General features: G+C 32.7%; 1 long non-coding RNA gene across 1 annotated transcript in view; it reads left to right on the forward strand.

The window, feature by feature from the left end:
* Positions 1–23724, forward strand: part of LOC129146629 (uncharacterized) — a 138557-nt gene that overhangs the window by 87673 nt on the left and 27160 nt on the right. The window contains exon 2 of the long non-coding RNA XR_008553554.1: positions 16257–16350. This is a non-coding gene — a long non-coding RNA (uncharacterized LOC129146629). The remainder of the gene's footprint in view (positions 1–16256; positions 16351–23724) is intronic.

Consider the following 23724-nt stretch of genomic DNA (forward strand, 5'->3'; position numbering starts at 1 on the left):
TTGCTTTTATCAGTTCTTTAAGAATTACAAAGAAGTGATTTCTCTCTCCTTACTTTTAGCTTGCATGGTATTTCATCTGTACCTCTGCTTTTACAATGATTTTCACATATTTGATATCTCCTAATTCCTTGTTATCCTTAAAATGTCCAAGATCACCTTAAACCTGTCTTGCTCATAGTAAGGTTTCAAAACATTACTGCACTGAATTAAGGGAAGAGACATAGTTAGCTTCTTTAATGTTTATCTGTATATAAACAATGATGTGTATTAAAATGCTAACAACATGAAAGTCTAAATAACAAACATTAATCCAACTGTATATAAATATATGAGATACCTCCACTGGAGCTAATAAATTGTAACTTCCAGAGTCAATTTTCATTAACAATATATGAAATACTCTTTGTTAGTGAGCATTACTGTTTCTTCAGAGGTATGTTTTAGTTACAATATTTGAATTTTCTATGTGAATTTCAACTAGTTAATTTCCAATAAATTGTTTGGAGAAGGAAGAATGCTATATTCTCTATCTTTGAAGCAAGAAATAGGGCAGAACAAAAAAGAGATAGATGTGTAGATGGGAAGAATAGAGAATTCAAAATATACTTTATATGTAATTCTGTTCCTTCACAAGATCTGACACTGACAGGTCTAGAATTAGAGAACCTTCAGTAAACCACAAAGAACCATAACAACTCAGAAAACCAAATTTTGTGCTGATCTGAGTATATCAGAGTTAAATTTCTTTCCCTGTGTACTTTCCTTCTAGATCATTCATATCAGAGGCAAGTGAATTTAAATATTGACAGACACACTTTACATTTTACCTTTTAGATCAATTTACCTTTTAGAAGGTTGTATTAACTTTCTTCATAGTAATATGTGAGGAGCCAGAAACATCTGTGTAGATGTTCTTGGTCATGCAGTTATTCTCACACAGGCATTCTACACTACTTCATTAAATAGGAAATAACTGAAACCCCAAACCCCAAGTTAGACAATTTCTTTGTAATTTACTATTTTGGAATATATTTCTAACTTAGAAAACTATGTGGTAAATGGAGCTAGGTTTCTAGGACAGTGGTCCTAAAGATCACATCAGCCTAGTCACCTGGGAAAAGGGACGCCTTCTCTGATTTAGAATCATTATTGATTACATCACTGGAAATTAGAAGAATCATAAAAAAGAGAATTCTGGAGAGATTTTACACCTTACAACATTGTTGAGCCTCCCATGCTGTTTCTCTTATGGTAATGCTATTTTGAAGAAAGCACTATATTGCTCAAGCAGATCTTGTATGTTAAGATACTGTTGTCATCATAATGATATATAAGAATTTATTTTCCTATAAGAATATATAAGAATTTATTTTCCTTTCTTAATCTTAACTTCCCACTCATAATTTTTTTGTACTGGTTCACTCACTCACTTCAATTTTTATACATGGTACTGGTATTCTATAAGTTTACCTCTATTACTTTCTAACAAAACAGTCAAATAGTTTTAAATGTGCTACATCTTAATTCTGAAATAGTACAAGCCATTGTGAGAAGTATCAAAGCAATGTGGAAAACTGAAATGGAGCTCTGGACTTGAATTTGGGTTCTTGGTCTGCAATTTTCCATTCCAGAGCTAGATCTTTGCCTCCCATAGTCTGTTTTTTCATCTGCTAAGTGAGGGTAAAAGTTGTATATTAAGATTTTAATCATGAATTTTTATATAATATTTTGGAAAATACATGGCATAAACTAGAAACTTAAATGTTAAATGAATCCAGATCAGATTTGCACAGGTTTGGGGGGAAAAAAATCTTTGATTTTTGTCCCTTTAATACCTGTAATTCCTGTGACTATTATAGTTTCTTCTATTCACTAGGAATATGAGTCTAGACAATCTGGATTCTTAGCAATTGATTTTTGAAAGCCTGAGGATGCATTTTCTCTGTGCCCATGGAGCGCCCTCTAGAGAGGAAACCTTATTCCTTGAGCATCCAAATGGTGTCTATGCTAGTAGACACCATCCTTAGCAAGAGGAAAATGTTCTCCCAGCTTGCAAAACAAGAACCCAAAACACATTTTCTGACAGAAACTATCCTATAAATACGATTAATTTGTTGTGGTTTCACCTTAACAGCTAATTCACTCTTAACATAATTAGATAATTGTGTATTTATAAGAATATAACTACAATCACTATATTTCTTATTATAAGTGGACCATTCTCTTAGCTGGATTCTATATTAGTTTATGGAGGCCTGTCATCTCTACTTTTATGTTCTTTAATGTTTTGTTTACAACTGGAACTTTTTCTATAATATCCTAGTCAAAACACTATACACAGAAGACTTGTTTTTGTTTTTGTTTATTTTTAAAGATTTATTTATTTATTTATACAAGCACTGGGTACAGTCAGAAGCGTGGGCGGGTGAGAGAATTCACCAGAGCCAGAGAGGGGAACAGAACAAGCAGACCAACGAAATACACTGCTGGGGGGAGCAGCGGGCATGGCAGGAGAGGTCTGCGCACCATGTGGGAACCTCGCTGGTGGCCAGGGATCGAACCAGAGCTGCAGAGGCTTTGCAGCCCAGCACTCAACCGCTGTGCCACAAGGGGAGGCCCACAGAAGACTTGTTAAGGAAGTAGTAGTATTCCTTATGGATTGATTAGAGCCTTAGAAGTGTTTAGTAATACTATGTGTAGTTTTGCAATTATAGTTTTGGAGAGTAGTGAAAAACAACTAAAAACAACATTAGAGGAAAATGGGAAAAAATTACTTTGGGTCAGAGTTTGGAAATTCTTAAAAAGATAATTTTATCTACTTCAACATTTTCCCACACTTTGTTTAATTTTAGAAGATAAGCCTTTTAGAAAGTGGCTCTATCTTTGGAAATGGTGACTTGATGTAAATTTAAATAAAAATTGAGTAATTCAGTTATAATTCATGTTAATGGAATTAATAACAGTCAGGGCATAGTTCTTGATAGCTATATACCAACATCTTTTCTTGACTATTCTCTGAGTAAGAAAATACATTTTTAAATTCTGAAAAGAACATCTAAGAAGAAATGAGGAGACCTGGATCCTAGCCTTTCATTTATTGCCTTCAACAATTCAAGCTTTTAGCTCTGTTTTATTCTTGAAAATAAAGGCAAAGTTTGGGCATTGTGTATGCTGAGTTTGTTTCCAGCTGTAAATTTCTATTATTATTATTAAACTTTGAGATGGTACCAAATTAGTCATACTATATAAAAATTGATTTTTTTTTTTTACTCAGGATTAGTATATAATTTTATAATGCAAACCAATTTTTTAAAAATATATAAAAGTTCAATTTTATTCTTTTTTCCTAAATGTTCACTGCTTTATTTATATACTGATTTTTTTTTTTTGCCAGATTTCTTCATTTTGAGAAGAAATTTAATGATTTTCTTAGATGAAAGTAAGAATCCCCTACCCTTCTTATTCCTGCTTCCTCTCTCCCAGCCCTCCTCCTCAAATAGCTAGTATCCTCCCCCACCCACACATAGACACATTAAAAGCAACACTGATAGCCACAGAACCCACAGAATTGCCCTGACAAATATTCGAACACTACCGTGTGCAATAAGCCAGTGCCTGGGAACTGTGTTGTGAAAATATAATTCAGAGAAAGTAAATACCTTTAAAATTGTCACTAATAGTGTGACTTATAGCACAGTTTAAACGAAAGTGTCATTTCATCACTTTTTCATACACATTTATTTTTCACATTTATTTCCCTGTTGTCTGAAAAAAAAAATCAAAACTATGAATCAGTTTCACAGCTACAAATATTGGTCCTGGTTTATATACACTTAACTTTTTCACAGTTATGAAAGATTACTACTCTTTAATAAACCCATATCAGTGAGTAGTAGGTGACGAAAGGTTCCCCTGTCTGGCCCACATGGCTCCAGGCTTATCCATCCAATCTGTGTTACCTGTCCAGTGACAATAAGTTCTAATCGAGAATGAGACATTGAGCTCGGTGAAGATGTAGAAATGATAATCCATGAGTCTTGGCAGCTCATTGACCATAGGCACACTGGCATTATAGTTTTGTTGGGATGTAGACTTGAGCACTCCTGGTCAGCACTTATTACCTGACTCTATGAATATAAATACTATGAAATATTCCAGAAGAACGCCTTTTGTTATGTTTCTCTGTATTCCACATTTGAGACTATGCTGTATTTGTGTTTCTCCTGACTTACTTCACTTAGCATCATCTTCACCAATTCTATCTAGGTTGTTACAGATAGCAAGAGTTTATACTTTTTTTTATAGCAAAGTAGTCAAAACTAAACCCATATTATACTTTTAATATCTGACTGGAAAACTGAGGCGACCAGAGAGGGAAGTTGGTAGGGGGAATAAGGTAGAAAAGAACCCGGTGGAACATGGTGGAAGATTGTTGGGACAGTGGTGGAGGGCAGGGTGTGAAAGTATACATTTGTAGGGGTTTGAACCTGTAATAGTCAGAGTCGATACAAAGATGTAAAGCCCCTTTACCTCAATAAACATAATTTGGGGGCAAAAAAAAATGCCCTAAGATGCCACTCAAACCAATATTGATGGAAATAAGAATGATTTTAAGACTGAATTAGATTTCAAAAATGGATAAGAAAAATATTACTTAGTCAGAAGAAGTATGGTCTGCTGAGAGAAAATATGTGTAGATCCTACTGATCACTTCAAGTTGTGCCTTCAAGTTTCACTGTGAATATAGCCATTTACTAGAGCAACAGTCAGACTGATTATTTAGGATAATGCTTCACATCCCTTGTCCTTGTTATAGTTTGGAACCTTGAATCTGTAAGGATTATTTCCTGGAAAAGTTAAATCATGAACTGATATTATTCCTTAAGTTTATTATGTTTCCTAGTGTCTTCGTAAAATACTCCTATTTTGTCAGCATTTAAAGTCACACACTACCTAACTATTCATGGTACTTACTGACAGAATACTTTCACCTTCCAGGTAAAAGTATAAAAATTTCATGTTTGTAAAAATTTCACCAACATGCAGGGCTAAATTTACTTTGAGGAATGATCCCTGTGATGATTGAAGGTACCTAACAATTATGCTAATGAAATAATGTGATACTCTGTTTATATTTATTCTCTTGAAACCTCTTGCCATTTCTTGCACATCAACATTCCAAATATCAACACCTGCATCTAAGCCATTATCTGGGGGACTGTGGGGGAAGATCTTAAGCAATGACTGGTAATATCAGCTTAGTTGGCCCCAACTTAGATAATTCTGAAACATGTATTTTACACCATTTGCTAAGGCTTCAATTGGTATCTGATAGCCAGCTTATTAATGTAGACTATATTGGCTGTCTGCCCTTCTCTTCTCACTTTTTCCACTCCTATGCCAATTACTCAACCTCCAAAATAAATAATGTATGCTCAGGACTAATCTCAGGATCTGCTTTTCAGGAACCCACATTAAGATGGTTACTTATCTAACAAACCAAAGATGAGGGTCCTTTGCATTGAGGCTGATATTTATTTTATACTGCTATAATAAATTTCTTAGAGTGAATAGACTGTTATGAAGATGATGTATTTGAATTTGTTTGGGATTAAAAATATTTAGTATGATAGATCCACTTCTATTTTTTGTGACCCAACTATCTTAAAATTTCTAGCTATAAATACCAGTACAAATTAGGATTTAGTAGTATAAGTAAATTGATCTTACTAAAAGTAAAAGAATATTATTAAAATTCTAATCATAATTTAAAAATATGAAAATCTTTATAAATAGTAAAGTCTTAACACAGGAAATATGGAAAAATGAATTTTAACCAAAAAATTTAATGTAATTCTAACAAAAGATTTACTGAGATCTAGAATCTAAATTTAAAAAACCCTAAGCCTCAATTTCTTAAAAATCCTCAAATATAAATGCCTCGAGGTACCTCGAACACCTAAAGAATTGAAAACCAACTGGTAAAGTAAGAAGACCCTAAATACAAGACACTAGATACTAGAAGCTAGTATCTACAGCACTTACTATACCACCAAGATAGGGGAAATCCTGTATTTGATTAACTTTAAGTAACTTTTGAAGCAATATATATGAGAGATGGTATTAAGACTTCATTCATTCATATAAGCAAAATTGCCAACAATTTTGATTTAAACATTTAAGCAGCTATTTTTCTTCATAGTCATTTCAGTTCATTATAAACTCAGAAAAGATGGAGCAAATTTCTGGAAACATTTAACCTTTGTTTATATAGCTTCTGACTTGTCACCTTTGAAAGATCTAAAAATGATACTCCGTTTATTTTTTATACATCTCAAAAAAATGATATTTTGGATTAGACAGTCTTCTAAACCTGGAAAAAAATCTCTAATAAACAAGAATGACTCAGAAGCTCCTTTTGGTTACACATGCTAATATTTGGAATTCAGTTTTTGACTTCTCAATTATTTTTCATCTAGTTCATAATGACCCTGCAATTGTTTATTCCTGGAGGTAATTTGTGCAATCCAGAAATCTTTTCCTGTTTATAAGAATTTTGTTCTTGTGTCAATATATTATTTTATTCAACAAAACCCTTCATTATTTTTCAGATTTACATAATATTGAGACATTCTTGGTAGAATTTGGGATATTTTTCTCTTTTGGTAAAACATGGCTATTTTCAGACATCATAAAATCAGGAATTAATGCTGGTTCATAGAATTCCTCATGTAATTTGGCTTCTTTCGCTGTTACGAGTGCCCCCACCAAAATTCTGCAGGAAGTCAGAGCCTAGACTTTCCTCAAACACTGAACTCTAGTCACATTAATCTCCTTTTCAGATATGCTTTACCATATTCTGTGCATTTACTTGTATTTTCTCTGCTTGTCATTTTAGTATTTCAGTGTATTGATATGTGGGGACTTCTCTACATCTTTGCACTGAGTCCCAAGGCCTCTACCTGCTATGTTTTGTCTACTGGAAATTACAGTAGATTTTGTTTCAGTTACTTAGGAAATTTTTATTTTGTTTTTTCCCCCTCCATTTCTTTCTTGTATAACTTGCTGATATTTTCCTGAGTTGCAACTACTTGTTGCCTTTTTGTTGATTATACTGGCTAAAATCTCTTCCCTTAGGTTAATACATTGAGTATTTCCATAATAAGGACTTTTCATTTTGGGGGGGGTTGTTTTGTTTTGATATTTTGAAGTCACTCTGGGTGAAGTATACATTATATGAAAAGAATATGTTTACTTATGGAACAGTTAAAAATTCTTAAAGCATAAGTTTGATGTTTCCAACACAGTATATATGCTGATTTTAATAATCTGGATCTTCTTTTTTTTTTAGATTGTATTATTTTTATTGAGGTAATGTTGGTTTATAACACTGTATATGATAGGTTTTCACCTCTTATGATGTGTGTTACTACACTATGGCTGCCTTGAGGCCTCTCCCAGGAGACACTGGGCCTCCTCCCCACTGTGCTACCTATCCTCCACCTTTCCCTCTGGTTCTGTAGTCACATTTCTAGGGTTTGTTTTGGTTTAGTTTTGTTTGTTTCCTTATTTTGTTTCTTTAAGTTTCACATAAGAGTAAAGTCATCCAGTATTTATCTTCCTCCTTCTGACTTATGTTTATATCATCCCCTCTAGTTCCATTCACGGTGTTAAAAATGATAAGATTTCATCTTTTTGTTTTATAGCTCAGTAGTATTATACTGTGTATATATACCTCAGCATTCTTAATCCACTCATGTTATTGAGCACTTCGGATGTTTCCATAACTTGACTATAGTAAATAGAGCTGAAATGTACATAGTTGTGTATATATCCCTTTGATAGTGTTTTTACATTCTTTGTGTAGATACCTCAGAATAGAACTGCTGGATAATATGGTAAATCTATTTTAATGTTTTGAGAAAGATCTATACTGTTTCCCATAGAGGCTAAACCAGTGAACAGTGCCATCAATATTGTACCAGGGTTTCTTTTTTTGTTTTAATTAATTAAGTAATTTTTTAGAAGATTTATTTATTTATATAAGAGCTGGGGTACAGATCAGAGGCACGTGAGGGTGAAAGGATTCACCAGAGACAGAGTGAGGAGCAGAACAGGCAGACGGGACCAAAAACACTGATGAGGGGAGCAGCGGGTGAGACAGGAGACGTCTGCCGCGCCATGTGGGTACTCCCTGGCCAGCCGGGATTTGAAACCACGCTGCAGAGGCTGCGGACAGCTTCAAAGCACTGTGCTCAACCCACTGCGCCACCGGGGAGGCCTGAATTTATGTTTTTATTTTTAACTGAGGTGATACTGGGGTATCCCCATCAAGTGTTACCACCATAATGCATCCACCACCAACTCACCCATGCTCTACCACCACAGACCATTATGCCTCCCTCCCTCCCTCCCTTCTTTCTCTTTTCCCAGCCCCTCTCCCCTCTCTCTCAGCTCTGTAGTCAGGTATCAAGGGTTAGTTTTTCAACTTGTTTTTATCTGATTGTTAATTTAGTTACTTTGTATTCTACATATTAGTGATACCTTCCAGTATTTATCTTTCTGCTTGTGACAGATTTCTTTTTCTCCACACTCTCACCAGTACAGGTTGTTTCTGGTCTTTTTGATGGGAGCCACTTTTTGATATGTACCTCAGGGGTATAGGTGGTTTTGATTTGCATTTCCCTGATGATAATTGATGATGAGCATTTTTCCCAGGTGCCTGTTGGTCATCTGTATGTCTTCTTTGGAGAAGGGTCTGTATATCTCTTAGGCTCATTTTTTTATTGGGTTTTTGTTGTCTTTGTTTGCATTTTATGAATTCTTTGTAGATCTTGGATTTTAGCCATACTTGGTAGTTATATGATGTGCAATTATTTTCTTGTATTTGGTAGGGTGACTTTTCATTTTAATGATAGCTTTTTTTTTAAGTTCTGACTTTTATTTTTTTTAAGTTTTTTTTTTTTTTAAGGATTACACCCTTTAGATGTTTATTACCACATCATACCCACCACTAAGACACCCATATTCCACTGTGTCCTCTCTCCAGAGTGCTCTGCACCCTCTCTTTCTGGTAACAATTTAAAAAAATGGCACTTCTCCTAAGAAGACATACAGATGGCCAACAGGCACATGAAAATATGCTCATTGTCACTTACTCTCTGGGAAATGTTCTGCAGCTTTTTAATTTGATGGTGTTCTGTTTGTTTGTTTTGCTTTTTTAATCTTTGCCAAACAGAGTAGTTTTTAGTCTGAAAGCATATGCTTTAAAATTGTTTTTATATAAATTTTTCTATAAATTAATTAAAATATATCTTCCCTTTAATTAGTTTCCTCTCAAATTAATCTTAATTAACAACTACTACATCATGAGACTACCATAGCTTAATAATTTTTTGACTTACATAATTTTTCTTTTGTTTTTTTGCTTGAACATCTTCTAAAAAGACTTTTTCTGAGTTCTGATTCAGTTTTTCTGTTTAAGTTCCTACAACACATCAGTAATTTGTTCAATTCAGTACAATGGAATCCCTTTTAGACCTATTATTATATGTTACCACTGTGTAAATAAAGCATTATGGTGCATATTCTGGATCTGGATTTCTTTTCCGGCATTGAAGTAGATTTATGATTATATTCATGAAATCTTTTTAGTAGGGTTTTTCTTTGGAATGATAGTGGGAAATGTGTCAAATTCCCAAAAGTTTTTATCATAGCATCACTAAAGTAATTGCAAATACATGAAACTTATTTAAGACCACCTAAATTTTGTGCACAGAAACAATGGTGCTTCTCTCTCTCTTAGATAACACACACATTTTCTGTTTCAATAACAAGAACATTATTTGTTGTTGGGCAAAATTCCAAGTCTTTTCTAATTTTTTTATTTGGTGGTATGAGTTTCAGCATCACTCAAGGGTTTTTGTTTTATTCTTTATCTTGGCCCTCCATCAGTGTAGTATTCTAATTGCTTTAACTTGGGTTTAGTTAAATATGTTAGGTAATAAATTGCTAATAGCTACAAATAATACTTACAGATTGCTGTATTGCATTAGAATTTTAAAGAATTAATGTTGTTATCATCATAACTGCTTATGAATTTCTGTTCTCTGCCTCCAAAAAGGGCATTAAAACTAGTATTTGACTTGGTGAGTGCGTTTGTCAAAGCATTCTTCTCCTGTTTGCTCTTAAAATTTTTTGTGATTACTAATCATAGAGTCAGATACTCATGGAATTAGAAGGGGCCTTCAAGATTATCCCATTTCAGAAGGATTTTAAGCATACCATCTGATGCTGAGATTCTTTCTTTGATGTCTTTGTCTATTGTCCAGTAACTCCATGTACACTTTTAGCTTGACCTTGAAATCAACCATGGTTGTCACTGTGCTTTTCTTCTCTTTTCCTTTTTCCTCCTTTGTAGATGATTCTAGTATTGAAATATATTTTATTTCTATCATTCAGAAATATAAACAAGTCCTGTTGGTTATGGTAATGAGAAAAAAGGGAAATATGTTTGAAGAAAGGAAATGGAAGTAATGTCAATGGTAGTGATTTTTAAATGTAGCTGTGAAAAAGATAGAGAGGGAATACACTGCTGGAAACAAGTAAGATACTACTGAGTCAGGACTAGGAGAGGCAAGAGACAGAACTTAAGAAGATGCGAAGAATACAGCATCAACACAATCCTGTTCGTCAAAATGAGTCAACATTTGAAGGAAGGCAGAGAACAAGGTCACTACTATATTATTTCCAAAAGTACAAAAGCTCTATAAAATATAATAAAGCAATATAAAACAGCTTTGTAGTGTGTATTTTTATATTACTGCCACTAAGGAAGTCCTTGAAAAGTTCTACTACATGGAAGGCTAAATGGAAATCATTTCTTTTTACCCTTTTTGTTTTATTGAATTTGATCCTGTTAACATTCATCTTCATATTTACATTATTTCTCTCTCCCAATCCTTTTTTTTTTCCTTTAGAGCATACTCATTTTCTCAACCATGAGTTCTCAATTAATAGCAGTTCTTAACAACCTGTTTTTTGAGTTTGAGAGACTACATAGCATTAGGGTGGTAAATGAGCTGCCTGCCAGCCCATTTACTGCATACCAACCCTGTTAACTCATTAATTGTATATCAGCAAGTCCAACAGATTAGCAAGACTATGTTCCTATCTATTATCGCTAGAATATTGTTATGCATGGTTATGCTACTGTATTTACCAAAATGTCCTGCTTGATTCTTTCTCTCAGAAATGGTCAGCTTTCAAGGTGTTTGCTTATTAGTGTACCCCAAAATTAATCACTCTTGTTCCCCAAATGACAGATTGTAGTTAAGGTGTTCTGCCAGAATCAAATGATTATTCCAGCTGAAAAGATAGCCAGTACAAATCAGGACATTTTTAGAGAATACTGGTAGGCAGGGGAAAATGAGGGGGGAAAGGACCTTTTTTTCTTTCTCTAATGAAAATGTGTCATTTACTATCAATATCTCAAATAGCCTGGTTATTACAAATTTTCACAGAGAGAACTTCAGTTGCTTTGGACTTTAAATGGAGTGTCTTACTGAAGCCAGATCATCTGGACAAGTTACAAGAGAACAAAAGACAAGACTTAATTTGATGGGCAGGTTTTGGAATTACCTGTGGTTTTTTGTTTTTGACAGTAACTAGGACAATATCCAATAAGGAACTCTATGCTCTTTACCACAAGCATAGAATAGTTGCATTAAAACCATAAATAAAAGTAATGCAAGAAACACTAAACCATCTAAGATAAACCTAACTGGTACTTTGAATATGCAAAGGCTAAGATTATTAAATGTGATAAAAACAATTCAGAAAGCAAATTTTCCATGGATTTTCTGATTAGAGCTGTTGTTATGCTGAAGAAGTTTGGAAACCTTAGAAAAGTCAGCATAGACTAAAAATATTTTTTCAGTCTTTGAATGTTTTCTGTTGAAATAAAAGATTTAGTGAGGTCTCATTCTCTAATTTCTTGGTATAGTCTGTTTTCATTCAGCTGTATGTAAAATTTGCAAATTACAATTGTTTTTTAAAGGTTGCTTATCACAATGAAGGGGCTCTTGATGGCTCTGAAAATTGCATATTGTTAATGCTGTGAATATAATCTATAAAATTTTTGGTTATATATAGTCCCATGGCTCAGGGATATGGAAAGGGTGCTTTCTTTTTATTAAAAAAAAGTCATATTTTTTACTTTGGAGAGAAGTAATATTTTAAGAAGCAGTTTTTTGTAAAAGATTTGAAAAAAAATGTTTTCAAACATATCTCACTATTGAACCGAACATGAAAATCTTTATGTAATTAGGGCATATAGTACATTACTTTTGGAGGCAAGATTAAGAGTTTTAAGATAAACCCTTAGTGTCACAGAAGCTTTATTATATATAAACTGTATAGAAATAATAGTATGTAGAGCTAAGTGAAGACTTAGAAATTATCTTTTTGTGAAGAAGAGGTGGAAATAGACCACCATGACCTTTTTTTTGTTTTTCAGGCAGGGAACCTGTTAAAAAGGTTCTGAGTATGTAAGACAGGAATTGATATGAAAATGTTTTAGGTAAGGCTTCCAGAATTAGTGAAGATGTTAATGAATAGATTGAACCTTCAAGAAATAGTAGTAAATTGTATACTGCAAGAGTTTAAATCCTAGCTCTGCCAGTAAACTTGCTGTGTATCCTTGAGCAAGTTAATCTCTCTGTCCCTCGTTTTCCTTATCTGTAAAGTATATATGATCATGCACTTACTTCTTGGGATTTTGTGAGATTAAATTAATTAATGCTACTTAGAATTTAAAACTTTATGAATGTTATCTCTATTCCTCTATTTTAATGTCAGGAAGAAGTTTTAGCAATTTATATGACAAATGTTAGAGATGCATAATAGTGCCTGTTCTCTAGAATCCAGTATTCTTTAATCATTAAATACTAATATATACAAGTTCTTTTCTGATAGAGTATTGTGTGATTTACAATTGTTTCTGATTGATATGTGTAGTTTTCTTAAGGAAACTTTTAAACTATGTTCCCCATGACTTCTGTATTAAATATAGTTAAAAAGAGTTTAATTTTTTGAAAAATGAAAGTTCATTCTTGTTAGTTCTATTGTTATTAATAGCAGTTATCATGCTGTAACTCAGCTAACCAAAATTACCTGGTTATGAGCCATTTAGAGAGTTACGTGTTTTAGTCTTAGAACAGATGGGAGGGAAAGTTCATGCATCACAGAGAGATAACAATTTCCATATTATACAGCCATAAAGTATATTAAGTAGAAAAGCTGCATACCTCACACAGTCACTGGAAAATGTTATGCTAAATAACTAAAAAGACCCACAAATACAGCCTCCACATGCCTGTTAAATATTTTCAGGCTGGTATTTACTGGGAAGTTTTAATCTAATTCAGGGATTAAGAGAAACATGCCAAATCTTAAATAATAGCAAAAAATAGAATTATAGGACCATAACTGAGAACTTGATTAATTAGCTAAGTAATTTGCAATTTTAATGTAGCAAATTATATGAAAAAGAGCCCTTGGTGTCAGGTTGGTGGGAATTTCCTTCAGAAGAACACAGTATTTGAGCCAAATTATGATTGACAATGATGTTAGAGATAAATAGCTAAAGGCAGTTAGGGTCAGATAGTAAATGATCAAGAGTCTTTCAAAAATACTTTTCATGTGGTAAACCACTGAGGCAGAAATGCAACCAATCCTGCAGACTTGAAAAATGGAATAACTCCCTATTTGCAAATACATGTGGGAGGTCCATAATTATCAGCTACTCTGTAACAAGCCTGGGTGAAAAAATCAGTTTTAGTCATAAACAGATTAATGTTAACTTGCAGAAAAATCTGAAGTTATTAACATGGCATACATGTAGAAAGAATATTTTATTAGAAGCATTTCTAATCTCTGTAGGTAAAAGAAAATAAGTATAGTTTTCTTTAAAAGTCTAGTAGTTGTTGAGCTCACTATCCATCCTTATTAAATAGAGCAGAGACACAGATGTTTGCCTCTGCTTATTCTATTTTACTTTTTCAGAAAAACTGTACAGAGTATGTACGAATATATTATTTATATTGCACTATATTTCTGAACCTGTTTATAAGAGTTTTCAAAACTAAAATGTTAATAGCTTATTTCATGTATTTTTAGTAAGATGTTGGTGGTATGTGTCCTTGAGGGAAATGAGTCAGTATTTTTTCTTTAAATTTTTGGCTTTGTTTTTAAACAAAAGCAAATGATGCCGAGATTGTGTTTTTTTTTTTTTCCCACTAAGTTTGGGGCCAAAAGTTTTAACTTGTAGATGTTGAGGGCATCTTTCTAATTATATATGAGGTTTTAGGTTAAACCTTATTTTATTTTATTTTTTTACCATGATTATTTTATTGATCCACCTACACAGTTTACTCAGGAACATAGCAAAACTTACATTACAGAAAATCCATAAACATTATTTTCATTTATCTATACTGATTTAATCTACATTTAAAATTCTTATGCAGTGGGTCTCGGGATTATCTTTTAAGATTAGAAAGATAATATTAGAATAAAATGCAGTAGGTATTTTGACAAAAGCCAGTGATAAAGGTCTAATGGTCAGTATTCATAAATGCTTAGAGCACTGTTTTACACAGAATATGCACATTTTGCATTATAATTACAGGGATACCTTTAAAAATAAAGCTCTCTAGGGCCTCCCCGGTGGCGCAGCGGTTGAGCGCTGGGTTGCGAAGCTGCCCGCAGCCTCTGCAGCGCCGTTTCGATCCCCGGCTGCTCCCCGGCCACCGGAGGAGGGTCCCACATGGCCCGCAGACCTCTCCTGCCGCCCGCTGCTCCCCTCAGCAGTGTACTTCGGTCCTTCTGCCTGCTCTGCTCCCCGCTCTGGCTCTGGTGAATTCTCTCACCCTCCCGCGCTTCTGACTGTACCCAGTGCATGTATAAACAAACAAACAAATAAATAAAAAACTTTAAAAAAAAAAATAAAAATAAAAATCAAGCTCTCTAGGCATGCTACCTGGAAATTTACTTTTTAAAGTGGTACCTTTGGAACTAAAGAACTTTTTAGTTTGAGATTCATTCCAACTATCATTTACATCGTGCCTGATCCATGTAATCTAATATATTACTCAGTTGTTGATGCAGGTTTGGGAGTGTTTATGTGTATGTCATGGAAACTTTGAAGTAATTTTAAATAATTAATAGGCAGGTTAGCAAGTATCTTAGTAGTTTTCATGGACAAATACTGTAGACAGTATTTTTTTGAAGTTAGTGTCTTATTACTTAATCTGTAGAAACTAAATAAGATAGTTGCGGTGAGACTTCTCTTAGCCAGAAGATACCTTTCCATAATGTTTTTCCAAAAATAAAAATCTAGGCCCCAGCTCTACTTCCTACTCCACAATACGAAATAAACTGTATCTTAATATGTTAGAAACTATCTCAAGTGTATTAGTGTACAACTGAGAAACAGGGATCTATGCTGATAACCACGAAGAACACTGAAGTTGGTAATTCAAAAATTATTGATGTTTGACAGAAATCCATAGTACTCAAAACCCACATATACTGAAGATATGACACTGTATGTGTCAAATCCTCTTTCCCTGTGTGCTTGTCCAACCTGATCTTAAAAATCAAAAGAAGTCAGAATTATATTAAGCAAAGAACATTTCTTCTGGATAATTCAATTTTCTTGAGTGGCAATTTCTCTTAAAAAATCTATGCAGAGCTTTTCTAAGTTTGTGTAAAGTACTAATTAGGCAGTCTAAGCTATGAGGGGACATTTTTTTTTTCTACCTTTCATAAGGATAGAAAATTTGGGCTTTTATTGGCTACTCAAATATAATCAAGGATGTTTTTGTAATTATCCATTTTGAACAAGGAAAAATTTCTAGGGTGGGGTAAATTTTCATCCAAGACAATCAATTTGTTTATTTTTTAATAAAGTTCATGGAAACTAAGTAGTCAGATAAAATAAGTACTATAAAAAGTACTAAAATTTATAACATAAACCAAAATGTATATTCCACAGAACTTTCTGATTCTTCTTAAGGGAAAAATCTCAGTATTATTGCTGTTTATTTACATAATATGTGTCCTCCACACATCCCCTTTGTCCAAACTTATTTAAAAAATCATAAAGAATAACTTCAAAATTTGCTTTTATTTTTGAAATAAATTAAACAATGTTTATAACTTCAAATTTATATTTTCTTATATTTCTATTTTAGATGCTTTTTGAGGATGTCAGCTTCTACATGTGGGAAGTAAATATTGAAGGTTACATGGTTTACAGACAAGATCTTTAAAAGATAGACATTCAAGGTAAGCAGTATTTACAGCCTTATAAATAATATCATTTGTATGTTTAGAGTTGCCATGTTATAATTAGACTTGCTAAATTTGCTTGCTTTTTGTCACTGACCTGTCTAAATGACCTCACAATCACATTAATTCATAGTCAGTCACAAATATTCATGCCCTAGCTCCATCTTGACAGGGAGTGTCAGATTTCATTTATAGCAAGGTGTTGGAAGAGTGTAAGCTAATTAAGACAAATGAAGAAATTAAGTAGGCTCCATCAAAACGAAGCACAACTCAATGTTTTAACTTGAAGAAATAAGAAAACAAAAACTATTCATGTACTATTTTCTCTTTAGTGTAATCATTAATCAGTTTCTTAATCATATTAAGTACTTGTTCCTTAGCCACTCAAAAACACTACCATAGTATCAAGTACTCAGAGTATTAGCTCTAAATAACAAACTTTACTAATTCTTGATTTCCCCAAGTATTTCTCTTGACATACAAGATCCTTTCAGAAGAAGTCAGAAAAATATGTTTTGGAAAATATCCTAATTTTTCACTATTAGAATAAAATTTTACCTGTGGAAAAATCTGCTTTTCCCACTCTGTAAATCAAGTAAAACTATTAAAGCCTATGGTACAGAATTTTCCCCCTTTATTCTGCTTTTATTTATTCCTTTAGAGCACAAGTATTTGGAGTCTATTTTTTCTCCTTAGCCTATGGTTAGAAGCTTGGTGATTTTGCTAGTTTTCTGTGATAAATATTCTTGTCAGAAATGATATTCCCTTGTAAATATACGATATTACTTATTTCTAATATGTTTCTATCCTTATGTAATGAGTTAGTTACTTGGAACAGCTATTCAATTGTTTTGTGAATTATAACAATTAGATAATTATTTTTGTAGTTCTTTCATCTCTGCAGTCTAAAACAGAGTCTTTTGATTTTAATAAAAAGCATACTTTTTAAAAATATACCTTTTATATATAGAGAAAATGGAATTAATCACATTCCTCTGTTCATGGTACATTAGCATCATTCACCCATGTAAGGCACTCATTTACTTATGTATTTTCTCTTGTTCTTATTGCTATTCCCATGCTCCTGACTTTGACCATTAAGAAATCATTCTAATGTTAGTCTAATATCTATTATACTTTTCTCTTTTGTTTGTATGCAATATATTGAGTATTGTTTTCTACAACATGTATTTTAAATATATTTTGTATGAAAGAATTCAAAGACAAAAAGGGAGAATATTATTATGAATCTTCATATGTCCATCTCACAAGAGATATCTCATGGTTGTTCTTGTCTTACCTATATCTCTACCCTGTCCTTTTCCCATGTAGTTGCGTGAAATTTTAATATGCATTAATAGTACTGTGCTGTGTATCTCAATCTGTTTCTTACTCTTTTATTTAACCATATGTTTTGATTTTGTTTTTTATTGATATAGCATTAGTTTATAACACTGTATAGGTTTCAGGTATATAATTTGTTACTTCACAACTATTTATATAATACCACACCAGATGTCCAGTCACCACCCACTACCAACCAACTGGTCACTTCTATCGATGCCCCCTGCTTTCCCTTTTGTTAAACACCATTCTCTGGTGGTTTGTCTAAGGGTTAGTTTTTGTTTTAGTTTTGTTTGTTTTTTCTTTATATCCCATAAGAGTGAAATCATTTTGTAAGTTTTAATGATTTGTTTACATTGCCATTTTCACATTGCTTCTAACTATTGCATAGTATCCCATAGATAGTAGCTGCCATATTTTGATTATACATATTTACCAATGATTTTCATCCTGATTGCTTTCAGTTCTCTCACAAGAAAAATGCTATGATGAGCTTCCTCATATTTTTCCTATCCAGGAACTCTGTGAGGATCTCTTTGTGGCCATATACCCAGGAACAGAATTGCTGAGTAATATGATATGTGTTTATAGCTAATTACCAAGTCCTAGTAGATACTCTGCCAAATAAATAATGTGGTTTATACTTTTCACCAGCAGTAACCCCCATACATGCAATTTTTAACATTATCTAGTTTTCTAATGTTTTTAATCTAGTGTGTGTAATTTTATATTTTCGTTGTTTTAATTTAAATTGTTTTATCACTAGTGAGTTGAACCCTCTAATATTCTTACTGACGTTTTGACTTTGTTCTGGATCTTGTTCATATTCTTTATTTTTTCATTTGGGTTCCTGTTTCTATTACTGCTTTTAAAGAGTTTGTTATATAAGTAGATATTCATTTCCTGTCAGCCTTAGATATTAAAAAATATTTGTTTGCATTTTTTCAACTTTTAATTTTGTGCATGATGTTATCTAAGTAGACATCCATGCTTAATAGCGATTAAAAATATTTTCTTGATGTCTATTGCTAGAGTACCAAAAAATTACTTATTCATAGCAACTTGATCTTGTTTCTAACAACTTTGCTGACCTAACTTTTTTCCCTAGATAGATGATCGTCTGTTAATTACAGATAATGGCAGTCTTATTTCTACCCTTCCTATACTTGTACTTCTTTTTTTTTTTTTTTTTTTTTTTTTTCAGTACCTTTGGTCATTCCTCTGGAAGAATATTAGACAATAGTAGTGACAGTGGGTATCTTTTATGCCCAATCTTAAAGAAGATGCATCTAATTTCTTAAGACTAACACTTGGAGAGAATTTCAAATATATAACTTTTTCAAATTAAGAAAGGTTCTTCTATTCCTTGTTTGTAAAGCATAATTATAAAAAGCTACAAACTGCTTTTTTTGGCATCTATTAAAATTATATGAAAGAATATTAAATAAAAATAAACATGATATTTATCCTGCAGTATATAAAAGTTTCAAATTATGTGGAAAGAATTTTCAATGTTAAACTGTCCTTGCATTACTAGCTTGCATTCTCCTTGATCATGCTGTATTTTTAATTAGTTATTGTATTGGGTCAGCAAATATTTTATTTAGAATTTTGGAATCTACATTCTTAAGTGAATAGTGCTCAAATGTCCATTTCTTTATTTCCTTGTCTGGTTTTGTACTTAAGACCACAATAGCCTAATAACATGAAATGGGAAGACTTACTCTTTTGCTGTTTTCTGCAACAACATTAAAATATATGAGTTTACTTTTTCTTCAGTGTTTGTTAAAACTCATGTATCGAACTATCTGGTTCTGAGGATTTTGAAAAGATTTCTTTGACTGCTTTTTACATCTTTCTATCTCATGAATCCTGGCATGATACCTAATGGTCTCTTCACTTGCAAGTATAACCCAGACCCAGTTTCCTATGAGTTAGGAAATACGCAGATAGTATCAGTGTCCACATCTGAGCCATGTAATGTTCTCCCTTCTTTTGAACTGACTGTGGATTCAATGTACTAACCCTTAGCACTGATCTCTGATCTTCCAAGTCTTCCTTCATATACCTAAATACCCATGTACTTTCATGTACTACATGTACCTTCATACACCCACTGCCATATACCTAAATTAATCCTGCACTCCAACAGTTTTATATTTTCCAAAAATTTTGGTTAATACTGATAGCTTCCTTACATCTCTTAAAATTCTTATCATACTTCTGGTCACTTGTGTCAAGGTTGTGTAAAAGGTAAACATTTTGACAAAAGGATAAGTAAAGCTTTATGTTTAGGAAAGTAAACGTTGGCAATATAATGAGCAATCATCTGGTCTAGTGTTCTGTAATATAAACCAAGTTGTATTAATGCCAGAATATTGTCACTTTATCCTCTAGAGTTTTAAATTTTTGTTTCCAATTGTGATTATCAGGATAAAGTTGGTTTGCATCATTGTTTCAGGCGTTATAGGCATAAACCTCTTTAAATGTATGTTTTTATACCATGTCCATCACCAAAATCCTTCACCATGCATTTGAAATTTTACCGCAACCATCTATCAGAAGCAAAATTAAAGATTTTTCCAATTAAAGATACTTACTGGTAGGAAAGGACAGGAAAAGGTATAGAGAATATAAACAGGAAGTCCACAGACTTACTAGCCAAAAAAATATTTTTAAATGATATTGTAATTTTTGATAAAATTAAATGTGTTTCTCACACTTCCGTTTTTCTCATGAACTTTGTATATCTTTATTGCTCATCCTTCTTTACTTAAAATAACCTTGATAATCATATATCACTTCAAAATAATTCTTGAATAGTCTGACATACCTTTGTCTTACCCATTGCCATCTTGTTGCTATTCCCTACTTTAAATTCTAAGCTAATATAATCAATTTTTCTTTTCCTTTGCTATTAGCTATCTTTTTTAAAAAAGAACACTTAGCCAACATGTTTGATTGCATACTTTATGCATCTTTTAAGTATATTTGTATCCTTTTCATTTTATATTTCATCGAAAATTTCTGAGGCCTTGTATTCTAAAAAATATTTATTATCATAGCCTCATATTTGGATAACTGTGAGTTATATATAAAATTCTAGATTTTGTTTCTTCAGTACTTTGAAAATCCATGGTCTTTTATCCTGTTTTATCATTTCTTCAGAAACATCTTTCTTTATATATTTTGTTTTTCTCTCAGTCCATATTATCCAGATATTTTCAATGTTCATCCCTTAGGCTTTTCTTTATATTTTCTACATCCCTGTCCTTCCCTTAGTCTTGAGACTTCCTCCTGCTGATCTTCAAATTCATCATGTATTCCTCATTTTAAGTCTACTGTTCTTCCAGTCAGTATGTTTCAGGTGAAATATTTTTTATGCCTCACATTTCTATTTACATCTTCGTTTTCTTATTCTTAATTACATGTGGTAATACCTTTTCCTTATTTTTCTTTTTTTTTCTTTTTTTTTTAAGATTTATTTATTTATACAAGAACTGGGGCACAGGCCAAAGGTGTGGGAGGGTGAGAGGATTCACCAGAAACAGAGTGAGAAACAGCACAGACAGACTGACCGAAATACACTGCTGAGGGAAGCAGTAGGTGAGACAAGAGAGGCCTGCTGCACCATGTGAGCATCTCCGTGACTGCCAGGGATGGAATGGGCACTGCAGAGGCTGCAAACAGCGTCACAGCGCTGCGGTCAACCACCTGCACCACCAGGGAGGCCCTCCTTATTTTTCTTAGTATTTTATAAGGTTAATCTTAAATTCTTGGGCCTTCAGAATTTATTTTTCCGGTACTTTTTAGATTCTGTATGCCAGTATTTTATTTCTCTTTAAAAATAGTTGTGTTTCTCATGTCTTGATATTTTAACCTGTAAGATCATTTTACCCTGAGGATATTGGCTATTCTATCTGACATTATATTTGGGGCAAGGTCAATGCCCAGGTCGAGTCATTCTCAGTACACTCAGAGAATGGGAAGTAGGTAGAAAAGCCCCCAGGCTTACCTGAGAAATCAAAGTGAATTTATCAAAGTTCAGAGTTTATCTTTTAGTAAAAAATGATGAATTATAAAATAATTCAATATAAATTAATTTTTGGTCCTTTTCTACACTTTCCTAAATTTCTACAACAAGCATATATTGCTTGTGTATTCTAAAATACATATTTTAATATGTATTTTGCAAATAAAATATGTATTAATAAAATAAGCAACAGGTAAAATGGGGGTTGGTAGGTTGGATGTGCCAAGCATTTACTTTGATCTCTCTATTATTTCACTTGACTTTTTTAAAAGTTTGAATTTAAAGAAGAAAGAAATATTACTGGTCTATATATAATGTTCATTGATTTATCAGACTAAGGAAACAATTCATCTAAATTGTCAGACAGTATAACATAAAGTACACATCACAGTAGATTATACTATTTATTTATTTTTACTTACTGCATAGGTAATCCTTACATGTGGATATTTAGCATTGTTTTCTATTGCTCTATCAAAGTAAATTTCAACTAATTATTGTGATAAGTTAATTTTACTGATTTTACTTATTTTACTTTCTTGTCTCTAACTCTATCATCTTTATGTATAAGGCAGTGGACTTACTTATCATGTACGCTCATACATATAACACATAGACTAATTAGGAATGGGAAAGGATAATTAGATCTGGCAATTATATCACTGGTTTAGTTTCAGTTTACTGCTACATAGCCATGTGTTGATTAGCAATGTTTCAGTCAATAATGGACCACATCTTCAATGGCAATGCCAATAGGCTATATACCATATAGCCTAGAAGTATAAAAGGTGAAATCATCTAGGTTTGTGTAATTACAGTCTGTGATGGTCACACAATTACAAAATCACCTAAGGTGACATTTCTCAGAATGTATACTCATTGTTAAGTGATGTATGAAAGAAATGAAAGTCAGATAGGGTAAAGAATGAACTGAAAGAAACAAAATGGAAGTGGCCACTTTTCCATGTAGATTGTCAACAAGAGGGTTGATAGCAGTATCATGGAGGAAATAATTTATGGTTCCTGAACATTACCCAAATTGAATGGTCTTCAAAGAGTAAAGAAAAACAAATACAGTGGTAAAGAAATGGACTCAAATTAAAATAGAGATTTCTGATAATTAATTGGTGAATCATTTTGCTTTTGAGGTTTGGAAAAAAGTCAGTTACCTTTTTTCCCCTATGAATTCTTACCCAAATTAACAATGGATCAAAGATAACTGTATCTAAATATTTAACAAAATATAATGGTGTTAGGAACATGTAGTTTAAAAGAAACAAAAAAAACAGCCAATATATATAGACTAAGAAATGACAGTGTGGGGTGATTAAATAGCAAAAATGCTAAAACAGCCACAGTTTGGGCATATATTCAAAGTGGTAAAAGCAAAATAGTAAAATTATTAGGAAAGTCTTGAAAAACAGGTTCATTAGGTCTAGAAATTCCCATATCTGAAATAAATATGTATGGGATGGATTTAGTGATGCTTTAGACATTGTAGATAAAAAGTAGACTTGCATAATTATCTCCAAATGAAACAGAAAGTATGATGGAAAAAAAAGAGCTGTACCCAAGTGTCCTGATATCACATACACTAAAAATAGGTAATGGAATTTCCAGAAGAAGGAAATATTTGAAAAAATGATGACCAAAATTTTTCCACATTTCATGAAAAATATCAACTCACAAATTCCAAGAACTCAATTAACTCCCAATAGGGGGAGACACACACACCCACACACACACACAAAGTGTGTGTGTGTGTGTGTGTGTGTTTCCAGGATACATCATTTCTAAACACTAGTGAAAGAAAAATTATAAAAGCAGAGACTAAAAAGAGATATTACAAAAGACAGTAAAATATTTGCATTATTTCTAATCAAAAACAATGCAAATCAGAAAACATTGGAATGAGATTGGTACTGAGAAAAGAAACTGCAAACTCCTGTACATAAAACTTATATAATGTTACAATGCAATGTTACTTCAATAAA

This window comes from Talpa occidentalis, unplaced genomic scaffold (genome assembly GCF_014898055.3).
Source record: "Talpa occidentalis isolate TD23 unplaced genomic scaffold, MPIMG_talOcc4v2.1 talOcc4.3, whole genome shotgun sequence".
NCBI lineage: Eukaryota > Metazoa > Chordata > Mammalia > Eulipotyphla > Talpidae > Talpa > Talpa occidentalis.